The sequence below is a fragment of the Balaenoptera physalus genome (genome assembly GCF_965194825.1).
Source record: "Balaenoptera physalus genome assembly, chromosome: 1".
In the NCBI taxonomy this organism is placed as follows: domain Eukaryota; kingdom Metazoa; phylum Chordata; class Mammalia; order Artiodactyla; family Balaenopteridae; genus Balaenoptera; species Balaenoptera physalus.
Window position 1 is genome coordinate 136,984,073 of NC_138882.1, and position 15,829 is coordinate 136,999,901.

Below are 15,829 nucleotides of genomic sequence, written 5' to 3' on the forward strand. Positions count from 1 at the left end.
AATATAAGCAAAACAAAACATGACAGGAGACTAGGGTATAGCTTTGTTACTTTTAGGATCAGGAATAGCTAATATTGAATTTTAAACTGTGTTACCATGATGAAAATACTTTCATATTTTCAACACCTTGAATAAGGTCTTTCACACACACACACACACACACCTTTTGTGTGAATGGTTTGTGTGATAATAATTTAATTAACTCAGTTAATGAGAGGTAGAACAGACACAAACAAAATGACAAAATTAATCCTTAAATTCAACTAATCCAGTGAAAGCAGGTGGAAGGCACAGAGAAGAATAAGAACATAAGCCCCTAGTAATGGGCAAAGATCTTAGAAAGGGTTTATATTTCTTCAGGGTATAGAATAAGGGATTTATGAAATTATTTCTATAGCAATAACTGCCCCCTATCTCCAACCTCTAATTCCTCTTCATTTTTCTTTATATGAATATTATATCTCCATGTATTTTATTTGTGTATTGTCTATGACCCCCTCCCCCAAAAATGTAAGTATCATGAGAACAGTTCTTGTTCATTGTTTTGTCCTTGTAGACTATAACAGTGCCTGGAACCTATCAAGAGTTTTTTTAAAAAGTTGTTGGCTGACTGTATATTCAGATCTTAAGTTATAAGATCTTAAGTTGCTAATCTCTGAGTTATAGGTGTAAATAATTATAAAACAAAATCAGACCAACACTGAATGCTAACACAGAAGGATATGGGTTAGGGGCTTGTAAAAGGGAAGAAAGGACAGCAGAGGAGATGCAGCATAGGAAAAGTACCACAGGAAGGGAGGACTATGGACTGGTGAAGGGCTGGAGATTCTTCCGTGGGAAATGAAATTCTATTAGGGTAGTTCAGTCAGTCAGCTACTGTCACAATAATGCCATACAACAAGCTGCCCCAAAACACAGCTGCATACAACAATAAGCAGACTAGTTGATGTTCAACGGTTCTAGTGTAGACTCAGCTTAACTGCCAATCACAGGTTCAGTTCATGACTGCTCGATGTGTTCCTCATTCTTCTGGGGCCAGTGGCTCCTCTGGTTCACATTTTTTTTTTTTTTTTAATGGGAGAGAAAAAAAATCTCAAAAAATGTTCATTAGAATCACACAAAAGTTTTAAGGCCTAGACTTAGAGCCAGCAAAGTTTTTTCCTGTCAACATTCCATTGGCCAAAGGAAATCACATGGCCAACCACAACATCAATTAGGCAGGAAAGTATATTCCTCTCAGGGAGTTTCAAGAGAAGACAAGGGGAAAGGTAGTGAATATTTGCTGCACAGTGATCTAATCTTACACAGTACACTAGCTGACAACAAACAAACCCAGAAATCTCAATGTCTTAACAAAGGTTTCTTTCTTACTCACATGACAATGTAGATCAGCGGTATATGACACTTCTCCACAGTCATTCAGTAACCCAGGGTTTTTTCCCATCTAATGGCTATGTCATTCTCTCCATGTCACCCCCAGAAATGTCCTAATAAAAGAGTAGCCACTATCCATTTGTCGCCATTGAGCACTTGAAATGGGGATTTAGTCTGGATTGAGATGAGCTATAATTATAAAATAAACATTGGATTTTCAGGTACAGTATAGGGGAATTCAATAGCAGTCCAATGGTTAGGACTCTGCTTTCATTGCCAAGGGCCAGGGTTCAAACCCTGGTAGGGGAACTAAGACCCCACAAGCTGCGTGGCGTGGCCAAATAGATAAATAATAAAAATAAGAAAAAATAAAGGTACAGTATAAAAAAAGAAAAAAGCTATCTAATAGTTTTTATATTGATTACATTTTGAAATGATAAAATATTTGATATATTGTGTTAAATAAATATATCAGTGAATCAATTTTACCCATTCATTTTTACTGTTTTTAATGTGGTTCTTGGAAATTTTTTAATTACATATATACTCACTTTATATTTGTATTGGACAGTACTGCTTTAGGACTAGCCACCAGACCAGGATAATGAAAGTAATAGTGGAGGGACTTCATAAATTTTAGGGACCAGCCTAGAGATGGCATTCATCACTCTGTATTCCATTGGCCAGTACTAACACTTAGGTGCAATGGGGATAGGAAAATAGGGGATCCAGGAAGAAAAACAGAATACAAACATTAGTGAGCACTCTAGTTCCTCATTTGCCTTCCTCCCTCCAGCATCTGAAAGTGAATTTCTTTCTATAAATCAAAACAAAACAAAACCTTTGAATAGGAGCCAAAATGTTGCATCACAGAAGAGGAAAGAAATAGAATGGAGATCATAACAGAAGATCCATTTTAATGGGGGAGAAAACAAATTGTTAAAGAAAAAATAATGAAGGCACCCACCAAAAGTGGATAATGACCCAGGAACACAGGAAACTGTGACATTAAGGACACAGATCACTGGGTTTGAAATTACTGTTCTTTTCTCCCTCAGAGTTTTTCCTTCCAACTCTGATCGGTTAATTTGGTAGATAATGAGAACAGGAATTCTGTGAAACCTTTGCTACTTATATGCAAACTCCAGATTCAATTTTTCATTATATAAATATATAAAATATGCCATATATTTGTTTCATATCTTAAATTTTCACCCAAAATCTTGTACTAAGCATGCTGCTGACAGGATTGTGCTATGACCTACATCAGTTCTCTACAGCATCTATGTCAGGTAGTAAGTAAGCAAATGCAATAATCTTGAGTTTATGATTTGGTGGACTCGTGGGAGGAATATGCCTGACATTACTGTTTACATAAACACTCAGAGACATGGTGTCAACATACTCAAATATCTTTCCTCAGTCAGAAACTTTTCTTCTTAATACAATTTCTGTAAAATTTTCCAATCTTCAAAAAAACACAATTCTACAATATTTATTTCAATAGAGCATATGCCGCAAAGAAACCCTGTGCTTGGTGAGTCTGCAAGTTCATCTCTCCCTAGTCTGTGCTGCTGTCTGGCTGAGTTTTGGTGAAGTCACTCCCAAGCCATTTTTTGATAACTGAAGGTGGCCATTAGCAAACTAATGCTTAACACTCAATGTCTTCTCACGTATTCTTCAAGAAAGGGACAGCAGCTTTATTCTGTTTTTAAAGTTATCTTGATATAAAAGTGAAATTGAATGTGAAATATATCAAATTTTTCTATATCTTATCTGACTGGTTCATTTGGGAGAAAACTGTCTCTAGCATGTAACAGCAGTCTACTCCAAAATAACCCTATTTTCTGGGCATTTCCTATATGTTCTATGGAGCACGTTTCAGGAATGTCTCCCTAGCCTCACACTACCTATTCTCTCTTTCTTGGATTATAGAACAATTTCAAACTGAGAGCATTTAGCATTAGGCGAGTAGATCCATCCTTTTTGCAATTGATAAGGGATATGTGTACATACACACAATATGTGTTTGTATATGTGTATAAAAATACACATATGCCCATACATGCATGTGTGTATATGATATATCTTATTACTTTCTTATAGCCCCATAAACATAAAACTCATATCAGATCAGATAATTTTTCGAAAAGACTCCATACTAAGTCAAATACACTAATTCCTCAAATAAATATTTAAGTAACCATAACGTGCCATTTTGACAGGCACTGAGGATATAGCAGTGAACAAGAAAAATGGGCCCTTGCCTTTATGGAGCTTACAGTCTATCAGAGAAAATCAGAAACTTAAACAAGTAATCGTGATTAGGTGTATGATAGGGTTAAGGCAGGTTGTCCAAGAGACTAAAGAATAATGAGACAATCGTTAAGAGGCAGAGAATAATGTTCTAGTCAGAGAAGTAGCATATATAAAGGTCCAGCGACAAAAGAGAACATCTAAGATTTAAGGAATTACATGAAACATATTTTCACAGGAGTGTGGAGTACAAGGGTGGGTCTGTGAGACGGGGTGCATAGTGGTGGTCCACAAGGGAATAATAAACTGCCATTGACAGAGGACAAGTCATGGCAACTTCACAGAAGTTAAGGTTGAGGTACAACTGGTCTTACATGTAAGCAGTTTTTCAGGTAAAGGAAATAATAGCAACTACTCCAAAGTTCATGCTTTAACCCCATAAACAGGGTTGGAGCCATTGCAGGACAGCAGTGAAGCATACAGAAAGAGTCCTCAAGCAGCTGTTCTGTGTTATACCCTAATGACAATCAGGCTATATTTAGATCTTTACCATTTACAGTGTACTTTTCCATTGAATCCTCACCCCAGCACTGAGCCTCAGTATATTGAATCAATGTGTAAAGAACTCATACAACTCAATAGTTAAAAAATAATAATAATAACCCAATTAAAAATGGGCAAAAGAATTCAGCAGACATTTTTCCAAAAAAGACATACAAATGGCCAAGAGGTATATGAAAATGTCCTGGACATCACTAATCATCAGGGAAATACAAATCAAAACCATAATAAAATGTCACCTTACACCTGTTAGGATAGCTTCTACCAAAAAGACAGGAGACAACAAGTGGTGTTGAGGGTGTGGAGAAAGGGAACCCTTGTGCACTGTTGGTGGAAGGTAAATTGGTACAGTCATTATAGAAAACAGTACAGAAGTTCCTTGAAAATTTAAAAATAGATCTACCATATGATCCAGCAATCCCACTTCTGGGTATATATCCAAGGGAACAAATCAGTATCTCAAGAAGATATCTGCAATCCCATGTGCACTGAAGCATTTTTCACAATAGCCAAGATACTGAACCAACGTAAGTGTCCATCATCTGATAAATGGATATATATGTGATATATATACATATACATCCATTTATACATATATATACATACACACAACACACACACATATATATACTCAATACACTGCATGTATTGAGTATATATATGAATATTACTCATCCATTGGGAAAGAAGGAAATTCTGCCATTTGAAAAAACATGAGTAAACGAGAGAACATTATGCTAAATGAAATCAGCCAGACAGGGAAAGACAAATACTGGATGATCTCACTTATATGTAGAAACTTAAAAAAAAAAGGTCAAACTTATAGAAACACAGAATGATAGTTACCAGGGGCTAGGGCATGAGGGATATGGGAAACTGCTGGTCAAAGGGTACAAGCCTTCAGTTACAAGATGTATAAGTTCTGGGGATCTAAGGTACAGCATGGTGATTATAGTTAATAATATATTGTACATTTGAAATCTGCTAATACAGTACATCTTAAGCATTCTCACCACACATGCAAAAAAGGTAACTATGTGAGGTGATGGATGTGTTAACTAACCTGACTGTGGTAATCATTTCACAGAGCATACATACACCAAATGATCACACTGTATGCTATAAATATATACAATTTTATTTGTCAATGATACCTGGAAAAGCTGAAAAGAAATTTTTAAGCTGTTATCAGGTTTTACCAAAGAAATTGAAGAATGATTAGTTATCCCTATAACCTTTTAAATAGACAGCACTGAGGCCTGTTACCTGCTGTTTATCTGCTTCTTAATTTTTGTATATTCTAGTCAGTTGCCTGTGTAGTCTAATTTTTAGCAAATACCTATGGTGAGTCCACCACACTAGGCACAGTAAGGGGATAAAATAACTAAAGTCATTGTCCCTGCACTAGAATCATTTATAATTTAGTAGAAGAGACATGATATATCAATACAAAGCAAATAGAATCAATAATTAGAGCAGATATATTCAATTAACAGATTCAGCAGAGCCAAGTAGGGTTAACCTGGAATAATATCACCAAGAAATCAAAACTTGACTTGGTAACATTTACTCATCCATCTCTTATTTATAAGTTAATGAAGGCATTTTTAGAGCTAGTCTCCAGAATAAAAAAGACCCAGCATCTCTGTCACTCACTAGCTCTTAGAAGTTGAGAAAGTTACTCAAGCTAGCTGTACCTCAGTTTCCTCCTTTGTAAAATAAGGGTAATAACACCTCATCAGGTGAAGATTAAAAGAGCTAATACAAATAAAATACTTAGCATAATGTCTGGCACAATATAAGCCATTACTAGTCATCAAATATTTATGGGGGATTTAGTAGGTACCAGAGACTCACATTATGCCAAGAATACAAAGATGAATCAAAGAACATTGGACTGCTAAACCACCTGCAAATAATTCTACCAAGGTAATGTTTAAAGCAGACATAACTTCTACATTCAGGTTTCTATGATTTGAAAGCTAATCATGAATTCCGCCAAATTCTTTGTGTTAAGAATAAGAATGATATGATGTTGCGAGGGCAAGTAAAAGAACAGCCTTAAATTAGACCTTTTCGAAAAGAAGAATTAGCCTCATTGTTCTTATTAAAGATATAAAGTAAACTCCCATGCCACTCATAAAGAAATCTCTCATAACCAGTAGCTCCTAGCACCTAGAAAATTATTGTTTAGAGTTTAGACTGTTCAAGCAAGACTAGTCCTTGTAAACATACATTGAGCATAAAACAGGAAACCACCTTGAACTGAAAAACAATTGCCTTAACTGTTTATATGCTACACAGTTCTTTCCTGTATAAGCAAATTACATTGTGCAAAACTAAAAGATACTCCCTTAGTAGAAAAACAAAACAAAACCCAAGTATGATATATGCTAAACTTATATTTATATGTCTTTCTTTGTATAGTGAATGTCCTTTGTTGTTTTCATTTACATAGAATCACTAGAAAAGCACATATAAGACAAAACTAACACAACCCATAATAGATTTCAGTGCCGATATAAGGAATTTAAAGCATTATGTATGTCAATATAGGAAAACTGAGCTGAGAATTTTCTGAAAGATATGTTCCTTATCTATCCTCTCAAGACCTATCCTAAAACTGCCAATCAAAACCTTTAGCAGAAGAGGTATTTTTTTTTCCTACAATAAGTGTATTTTTTATTGAGGTATAAATTGACATACAATATTATATTAGCTTCAGGTGTGCAACATAGTGATTCAACGTTCGTATACATTGATAAATGATCACCATAAGAAGTCTAGTTACTATTTGTCACCATACAAAGTTAATACAATATATTGACATTATTCTCCATGTTGTACTTTACAACCCCATGACATTTATTTTATAACTGGAAGTTTGTACTTGTCACCCTACCTGCCCCCCCCAACTAACTCCCACTAACCTCCCTCTCCTCTGGCAACCACCAATCTCTTCTCTGTATATGTAAGTCTGGGTTGTGTTTAGTTTTGCTTGTTTGTTTGTTTTTAGATTCCACATAAAAGGCAAATCATGCAGTATCTGTCTTTCTCTGTCTGACTTATTTCACTTAGCATAATATCCTCAAGGTCCATCCATGTTGTCACAAATGGCAAGATTTCATTCTTTTTTATGGCTGAGTAGTATGCCATTGCATATATAATATATCTTTTTTAACTATTCATCTGTCAATGAACACTTAGGTTTCTTCCGTAGCTTGGCTGTTGTAAATAATACTGCAATAAACATAGGGGTGCATATACCTTTTTGAATTAGTGTTTTTGTTTTCTTCCAAAAAATATCCAGGAGTGGAATTGCTGGATCATATGGTAGTTCTATTTCTAAATGTTTTGAGGAACGTCCGTACTATTTTCCATAGTGGCTGCGCCAATTTATATTCCCACCAACAGTATATGAGGGCTCCCCTTTCTCCACATCCTTACCAACACTGGTTATTTCTTGTCTTTTTTATAATAGTTATCCTGACAGGTATGAGGTGGTATCTCACTGTGGTTTCAATTTGCATTTTCCTGATAATTAGTAATGCTGTGCAGCTTGTCACGTGCCTGTTGGCCATCTGTATGTCTTTTCTGGGAAAATGTTTATTCAGATCCTCTGCCCAGTTTTTAAACAGATTGTTTGGGGATATTTGGTGTTAATGATATGCATGAGTTCTTTATATACTTTGGATATTAACCCTTTATCAGATATATGATTTGCACATGTCTTCTCCCATTCAGTAGGTTGCCTTCTCATTTTGTTGATGGCTTCCTTCCTTCACTGTGCAGAAGCTTTTTAGTTTGACGTAGTCCCATTTGTTTATTTTTGCTTTTGTCTCCCTTGCTTTGGGAGTCAGATCTGAAAAAACATCACTAAGACTGACGTCAAGGAGCTCACCACCTATGTTTTCTTCTAGGATTTTTAAGGTTTCAGGTCTTACATTCAAGTCTTTAATTCGTTTTGAGTTAATATAGGTGTATGGTAAAAGACAGTTGTCCACTTTCATTCTTTTGCATGTTGCTGTCCATTTTCTTAACACCATTTATTAAAGAAACTGTCCTTTTGAGGGGTCAGTATTTTTAACAATACTCCCAGATATCATTATAAACAAGCATAGATTATTACTGAATCACAAATATTTATTGGATGAGTATAAAAATAATAAGTAGGGCTTCCCTGGTGGCGCAGTGGTTGAGAATCTGCCTGCCAATGCAGGGGACACGGGTTCGAGCCCTGGTCTGGGAAGATCCCACATGCCGCGGAGCAACTAGGCCCGTGAGCCACAACTATTGAGCCTGCGCATCTGGAGCCTGTGCTCCACAACAAGAGAGACCGCGATAACGAGAGGCCCGCGCACCGCGATGAAGAGTGGCCCCCACTTGCCGCAACTAGAGAAAGCCCTCGCACAGAAACGAAGACCCAACACGGCCAAAAATAAATAAATAAATAAATAAATTTAAAATGTCCGCATTCCTCTACCTTTATAAAAATAATAATAAGTAACTAATGCTTTTACCACATATTATTTAGAGGCACTTTGCTCTACCTTTTACATGTATTAACTCATTTCATCCTTATAATCATCATGTGAGCTAGGTTCTATTATTATCCATACTTTACAGATGTGAAAACAGGCACTGAAATAACTTTCCCGAGGCCATAGAGTGAACTACAGTTTCTTCATTTGTTAGTAGTAATGAAACTAACATGCTAACTGTGCTTTACCACTTACAGTGAGATCTTGAAGATATTTTTCTATCTAGTCCCCAAATCACCCTTAAGGTCAGTAATGAAGTTATTACCATGTTTGTTTCACAAATGAAGTCAATTCAGAAATGTCACAACTAGAGTTCAAAGCCAGGTCTTCTGACCATGTTCTCATTTTCTTCACACTCTGGTTTGAAAAGTCCCTTTCACTTTCAGTGTTCTATAATCCTATGAAATTGCAGAACTCTTTTCACATATAAATACAGATACAGCCTATATAGCACTTATTTCTATATCAAGCCCTTTTCTGAGTACATTACATATATTTTAACTCATTTAATCCTCACAGTTCCATGAGTCAGTAGTATTACTATCTGCACTTTATAGATGAGGAAACTGAGGAAATGAGAGGTAAATCATTTGTTTAGCAAAGAATTTGCAGCAGCAAATAGTAAAGCTAGGATTCAAACCCAAGTAGCTGGACAGAGAGACTGTCCTCTTAAACATTACATGGCCCCCTTGTAAGATTACATTATATGGACTCATATGAAAAGTCAATCTTAAATGCTTCTTTTTAAAAAGAAATACAGCATAATGTTTAAAACAGCATTTCTGACTTAAAATACCATTTAGAAGGTGAGGTAAATAAATAAATCAATAAATATTTATTGAACGTTTGCTTTGGGCAAGCATTATATTAAGCACTGCCTAGAATATAAACAAATGTAAGCTGTATCCCTGGTCTCAAAAGGAGTTTAGTCTAGTTGTTGAGAATAGGCCTACATGTATAAAGTAAGTCTTCAACAAAATTGGGACAATCAGTGTTTATTGATTCAGGTACAGTGTAAATATCATACGTGTAACAGATAATAAATGCTATAGAAAACTACTAAGAAATGGAATAAAACCTAAACAAAATAAACCATGAACAGGGAAGTCCTACAGCAGCTTAAACCAAAATGAAAATAAAGATGAATTCTTATGAAAATAGCATCATTTTCATAAAGAAATACAAAAAGCAGGATTTAGCAAGAGATTTACCCTAAATCTCATCAACCCTTTCAAAAATATTATATTACTCTGTATTTCAGACCAATATTTGGAGCAACAGAGAAAGAATAAGAGGTGAAAAATGTCTGACATTTTTTATAAAGACTTAAATTCTTTTAAACACCTGATTACTGAAGAACTGTCTACAGAATTTAATGAAATGCTTTGCTAAATACTAGATAACACAATATACTTGCTTCTTTCTTTCTTTCTTTCTTTCTCTCTTTCTTTCTTTGGCTTAAACAATTTATTTCTCACAGTTCTGAGACTGGAGAAATCCAAGATCAAGGCACCAACAGATTCAGTGTCTGGAGAGACCCACTTCCTGGTTCATAGGCCATTGCCTTCTTGCTGTGTCCTCACATGGTGGAAGGAGCAAGGGAGCTTTCTGAAGTCTCTTTCCTAAGGTCACTAATCTCAATCATGAGAGCTCTACCTTCATGACCTCTAGAAGACCCACCTCTTAATACCATCATTTTGGGGATCAGGATTTTAACATTCATATTTGGAGGGAACAAACATTCAGTCCATAACATCAAGTGAGTCAGATACAAAACAAATGTGGGAACTACTGAATTCTACTCTAAACCCTTGCTAATCAAAGTGTGGTCCACTAACAGCATTCATGTCACCTGGGAATTTATTTGAAATTTTAAATCTCAGGTCCCACCCCACATATACTTAATCTGCACTTTTACAAGATCCTAGATGATTCATATGAACTTTCAAGTTTGAGAAGCAGGCACTGATCCAAACCATTGTGTTTCTAGACCCACAGCGTCAGCATCACCCAGGAACTTGCTTGAAATGCAAATTATCTGGCTCCACCCCATATCTATTGAATCAGAACCCCTCTGGGGATGGGCCTAGTTGCTGCATTATTTCTTGACACGATCAACACTTTATGTCTGTGATATTGGTGATAATATAATGTACTATGCAATGTCCAAAGAAAATGTGCAGTCTTAGCTTATTCCTTCCTTTCTGTGTCAGGCATTTAAGAGCACCTGCCTCCTCTTCCAGTGTCCTCCTCTTGATGGAGTTTGCAGTATCTACAGTATTTACATTATAAATACAAGGTCCACTAGGAACAAAAATAAAGGTGGAGTGGCAATTGGATCACTGAACATCATTAGTAAGTGATGTTCATTTTGATATTAATGAATATCCTAATTATTCATCTTGATATTAATGTTAATTGTGCTGCTGGTTAATTATATTTGAATAAGAAAACAACAACACACACAGGAAAAAAAAAATCTAACCACACTGAGAAAAAAAATGAAATAAATCACACTTGGGCATGGAAATTCACTGTAAAGGGGTAGAAGCTTATAGGAGAAACTTCTGTGTCAGGAGGCAAATAATCTGTCAGAGTCTTTTACACTGAAGGACTTATTTTCTTATAAGAAACATTTCAGAACCACATACCATTATGTAGGTGCTAACTATAGAAATGTGAAAAAAAGACATAGTCCTTGATATTTAGGTTCAAATTTATTGAGAAAAACAAGCACAATAAAGAGATAATTACAATAAACTGTGTTAACCACTGTAATGGAGATTGGTCCCATCTCTGGGAACATGTAAGAATTCTGGAAGAAGCAACTAACCCTCTGGAGAAATTAGGGAAGGCAGAAATGAAGAGATGACTATACATGGCATACTGAAGCTTGAGTAAAAAATGACTACACAAGAAGGAGGAAGGCAGGAAAAATAAAGCCCTAGAATTACACCAGACTTTTCTCCTACAAAGGAGAAAGTTTATTGCCAAGTGACCAAAATGAGTGAGCTTTTCTTCTTAATAAGAAATATTTCCTGTGAAGGGCTGATTAATTTTATCTAATTTGCTAAAACAGCTTCTCTATTTGGAAAAATCTTAAACCTGTCTCTCAGGATCTTCAGATTAGTCAAAAATCTAGTGTGTCAGGAAATGGAAAGGATGCTATCCTCCTGACCACTCCCACCACCACCCTCCACTTGTAAAAACACTCTGTAGGTAAAATTCACAAACGGATTGATAAGATAAAATTTACTGATTCTTTGCTAGAAATTATCTGCAGCAAGCATATTCAATGCTATTCTTTATTGTAATGCAAGTCACAACGCCATCCTCGCTGCAAGAACTACTGTATTTGAACCAGTCAGAATCTCATTTTTTTGACAAATGATAGCACCAACAATCTTCAGAAGAGGATTGTAGTTTTCCTAACAAGGAAGAGCAAAGGTCTCTCTGAAACAGAGAGGCGTATTTAATCAAAATGGTTCACACTCTGCAAAAGCAAAGGAGGTTGGCAAGCATGAAAAGGTCCTCTTTGGCAGTGACCTTAAAGAAAGCCAATATTGAAGAACAGGACCAGACTGTAATTCCCTGAAGACAGCCCCTCAACTCTATAATACGCAAATTCCCTATGGACATACTGAAGTCACCAGGCATCCCTCCATCAAATGTATATTAATGAGTCCTGCAAAGGTTCTCAAACTCTGAGCATTAGTCCCCTGAGTAAATCTGGCTGGGCAGCTAGTGTCACGTAGAATATTTATTAAACCCATTTTCAACCGACCACATGGTATTACTGTTGCCAAAAACAGATCACCCAGTGATTTAACAGAATATAAGATACGTTGGGTTTTTTTCTTCTCTGTCTTTCCAACTACCCCTGGGGTCCTGTTTTGAGAGTAAGATAAACAAGGACAAACAATTTAAACAATACTTTCTGTGGTTTCAGAAACTACTCAAGAAAAGTGGTCTAAGAGACAGATGACAAGGTGACAATCCACTTCTAAAAAACATGAAGAAAAATTCCTGGGAAACCATATTTTAAGTTTAACTCTTTGCCAATGGCAAATGCATTTCAAGAGTAATTTAGTTGAAGAATATGGATTCTCTGCTGCATTTCATAGTTCTTATTTATTACAAGACAAATCACAACTTCCTCTTAATTTGGGGGTAGTGCCACATTCAGAACTATTAGGAATTTATTTTCTTGATATATAATAAGGTAGGTCTCTTCTGAACATATCCCACCTCTCCCTGTTACCAAACCATCAGATAGATTAAAAAAATTTTTTTATAAAAGGCCACTTGCCTTAAAGTGAGATGATTCCTTGATCTCTTCCAAATCCATCCTCTGGAATACAATAGAAATTATCGTGTCTTTAGTTTGAGATTTGAACTTCAAATTTTTGAGACATTAGGAAAAAATGCTATTCTTAAAGCAGTAAATAGCTTTTCTCATTTTCTAGATATTAAGGATTTGATTCACCTCCAAGACAAGACTAGATCTTTGTTTTAGGGTAAGACAGTTTAACACATAATTTGGCTGGGCAAAATAAGGAAAGAACCCATAATGGCATAGGAATGTGTGAGATATTGAGGTGCTTAAGTGCTCCTCATGAAATGTCAATGGCTATGTGTTCATTGCTGGTGATAATTATAAATATCCAGAATGTGTTTCTTCTTCAGGATGCTGTTTTTCCTTTCAGAGAGCCTGAAAATTTGGGCCTGAACTTAGTAGGAAGTGGCAGGATCTCTTCAAGGCATTCTAATTGAAAGGAAGTAGACTCGTCTCTACAACAGGGTAGAAAGACAGAAACTAAAAGATAAATGGCCAGCAGGAGTCTTCTTATGGAGAGTCTTGGTTATGAGGTTGGAAGCCATTATATATGGTAGAGTAGCTAGTTTTAAATTATTTTTCTTCACTGTTGTTCCAGTTACTATGACCACATAACAAATTACCCCCAAACTTAGTGGCAAGAAACAAACCACTTATTTTGTTCATGGTTTTATAGGTGAAGAATTCAAATAGGGCACAATAGAGATAACTTGTCTACACTTTATGATGGCTTAGGTCTCAGATGGAAGACTCAAAGACAGAGGACTGAAATCATCTAAAGTCTGGCATGCTTACATGTCAGGCATTTGATGCCTGCTGTTGGCTAGCAGCTTCTCCTCTCCAATGGCCTCTCCATGAAGTCTCTCCAAATGGTAGCTTCAAGGTCACAGGACTTCTTTCACAGCAGTTCCTGACTCCAAAGGCACATGTCCTGAGAGAAAGATATAAGGAGAAACAGAGAGAGGCCTTATCAACCTCTATGACTTAACTTCAGAATATCATCATTTCTATTGCATTCTAAGGTGATTAGAAGCAAGTCACAAAGAAGGATTCATATTCAAGGGGAACAAACATATGGACCCCACCTCTTGATGGAAGAGTATGTCCACATCGCTATAGTGGACACACTCTAAGGGCCCAGTGAGACATGCACTTGTTTAATTCCCTCCCCTTGAGTGTTAACCTTACAACTGTGCTTCTAACCAATAGAATGTCACTCCTTTGATTAGATTATGTTACAAGGTAACAACAGTGCTACGTTGCTGCACAGGAAGTATTGCTTAAATATGCTATGGTCAAAATGTTTGTGTTCCCCCCAAATTCATACCTTGAAGCTCGAACTCACACTGTGATGGTATTTGGGAGGTAATTACGTATTAGGGTGGGGCCCTCATGATGCGATTAGTAATCTTATGAGAAGAGACATCAGAGAGCTTGCTCTTTCTCTCTCTCTTATGTGAGGGCACAGCAAGAAGGTGGTCATCTGCAAGCCAGGAAAAGAGTCCTCACCAGACATGACCATGCTGGCACCCTTATCCTGGACTTTCAGCCTCCAGATTTGTGAGAAATTCAAACCTTTTTTCATTCCAACATGTCTTCATATTCATCAATAAACAGTTAATAGTCACCTACTGTGTTTTAGGCTAAAAGTACATAGACAAAGCCATCCTTAATGGAGAAATCAAATATGATCAACAAGCATATGGATTTTTCACAGTTCCCATTATTTTACTCAGGCGATTTTCTTATTGCCTTAAAACACATAAAAAATACTGCCTTCATATTTTATCTTTTGGGAAAACATAATAATGTTTATGATAACAATAATAAAAATATCTAGGGAAGTCCCTGGTGGTGCAATGGTTAAGACTCAGCGCTTCCAGTGTTTCCACTGCAAGGGGCGCAGGTTCGATCCCTGGACAGATAACTAAGATCCCATATGCCACACGGTGCGTCCAAAAGAAATTAAAAGAAAAAAAGTGTATATATATATATATATATATATATATATATATATATATATATATATTTTTTATATATATATATATTTATATATATATATATATATATATGTATATATAGCTAATGTTATTGACTATCTTTTAAGTTCCATATGCTGTGCTAAAATTATATTCATTACATCTTTTAATTCTCACAATGCTTCAAGGTAGATACTATTATTATCCCAATTTTACTAGTGAGAAAATTAAGAATTAGAGAGACTGCAAAGGTGGCTTAAGGTAACACAGTAAGTGACAGAGGGAGGACAATTGATATAGAGTTAGAGTATGAAAATGTCCTTTTACACTCAGAATCATGCAGATTAATAAAAGATCTTAAAAGTCATTTAATCTCACTACCTTTCAAAGGATTCTTTGGCAAGGAGGAAATACTCAGTTAACATAGATGTGGTTTCAGAATTCTAGCCTCACAGTGTGATACACCACATCAACAAATTGAATAAAAACCATATGATCATCTAAATAGATGCAGAAAAAGCTTCTGACAAAATTCAACACCCATTTATGATAACTCTCCAGAAAGTGGGCATAGAGGGAACATACCTAAACATAATAAAGACCATATACAACAAACCTATAGCTAACATCATAATCATGGTGAAAAGCTGAAAGCATTTCCTCTAAGACCAGGAAAAAGACAAGGATGTCCACTCTCACCATTTTTATTCAACATAGTTTTGGAAGTCCTAGCCATGGCAAGCAGAGAAGAAAAAGAATAAAAAGGAATCCAAATTGGAAAA

At 35.9% G+C, this 15,829-nt stretch overlaps 1 long non-coding RNA gene across 1 annotated transcript in view; it reads right to left on the minus strand.

Annotated features, from left to right (window-relative positions):
- Window positions 1–2,528: 2,528 nt before the first annotated feature.
- LOC309641507 overlaps window positions 2,529–15,829 on the minus strand; it is a 145,522-nt gene continuing 132,221 nt past the window's right edge. Inside the window, exon 2 of the long non-coding RNA XR_014252647.1 lies at window positions 2,529–13,999. This is a non-coding gene — a long non-coding RNA (uncharacterized lncRNA). The remainder of the gene's footprint in view (window positions 14,000–15,829) is intronic.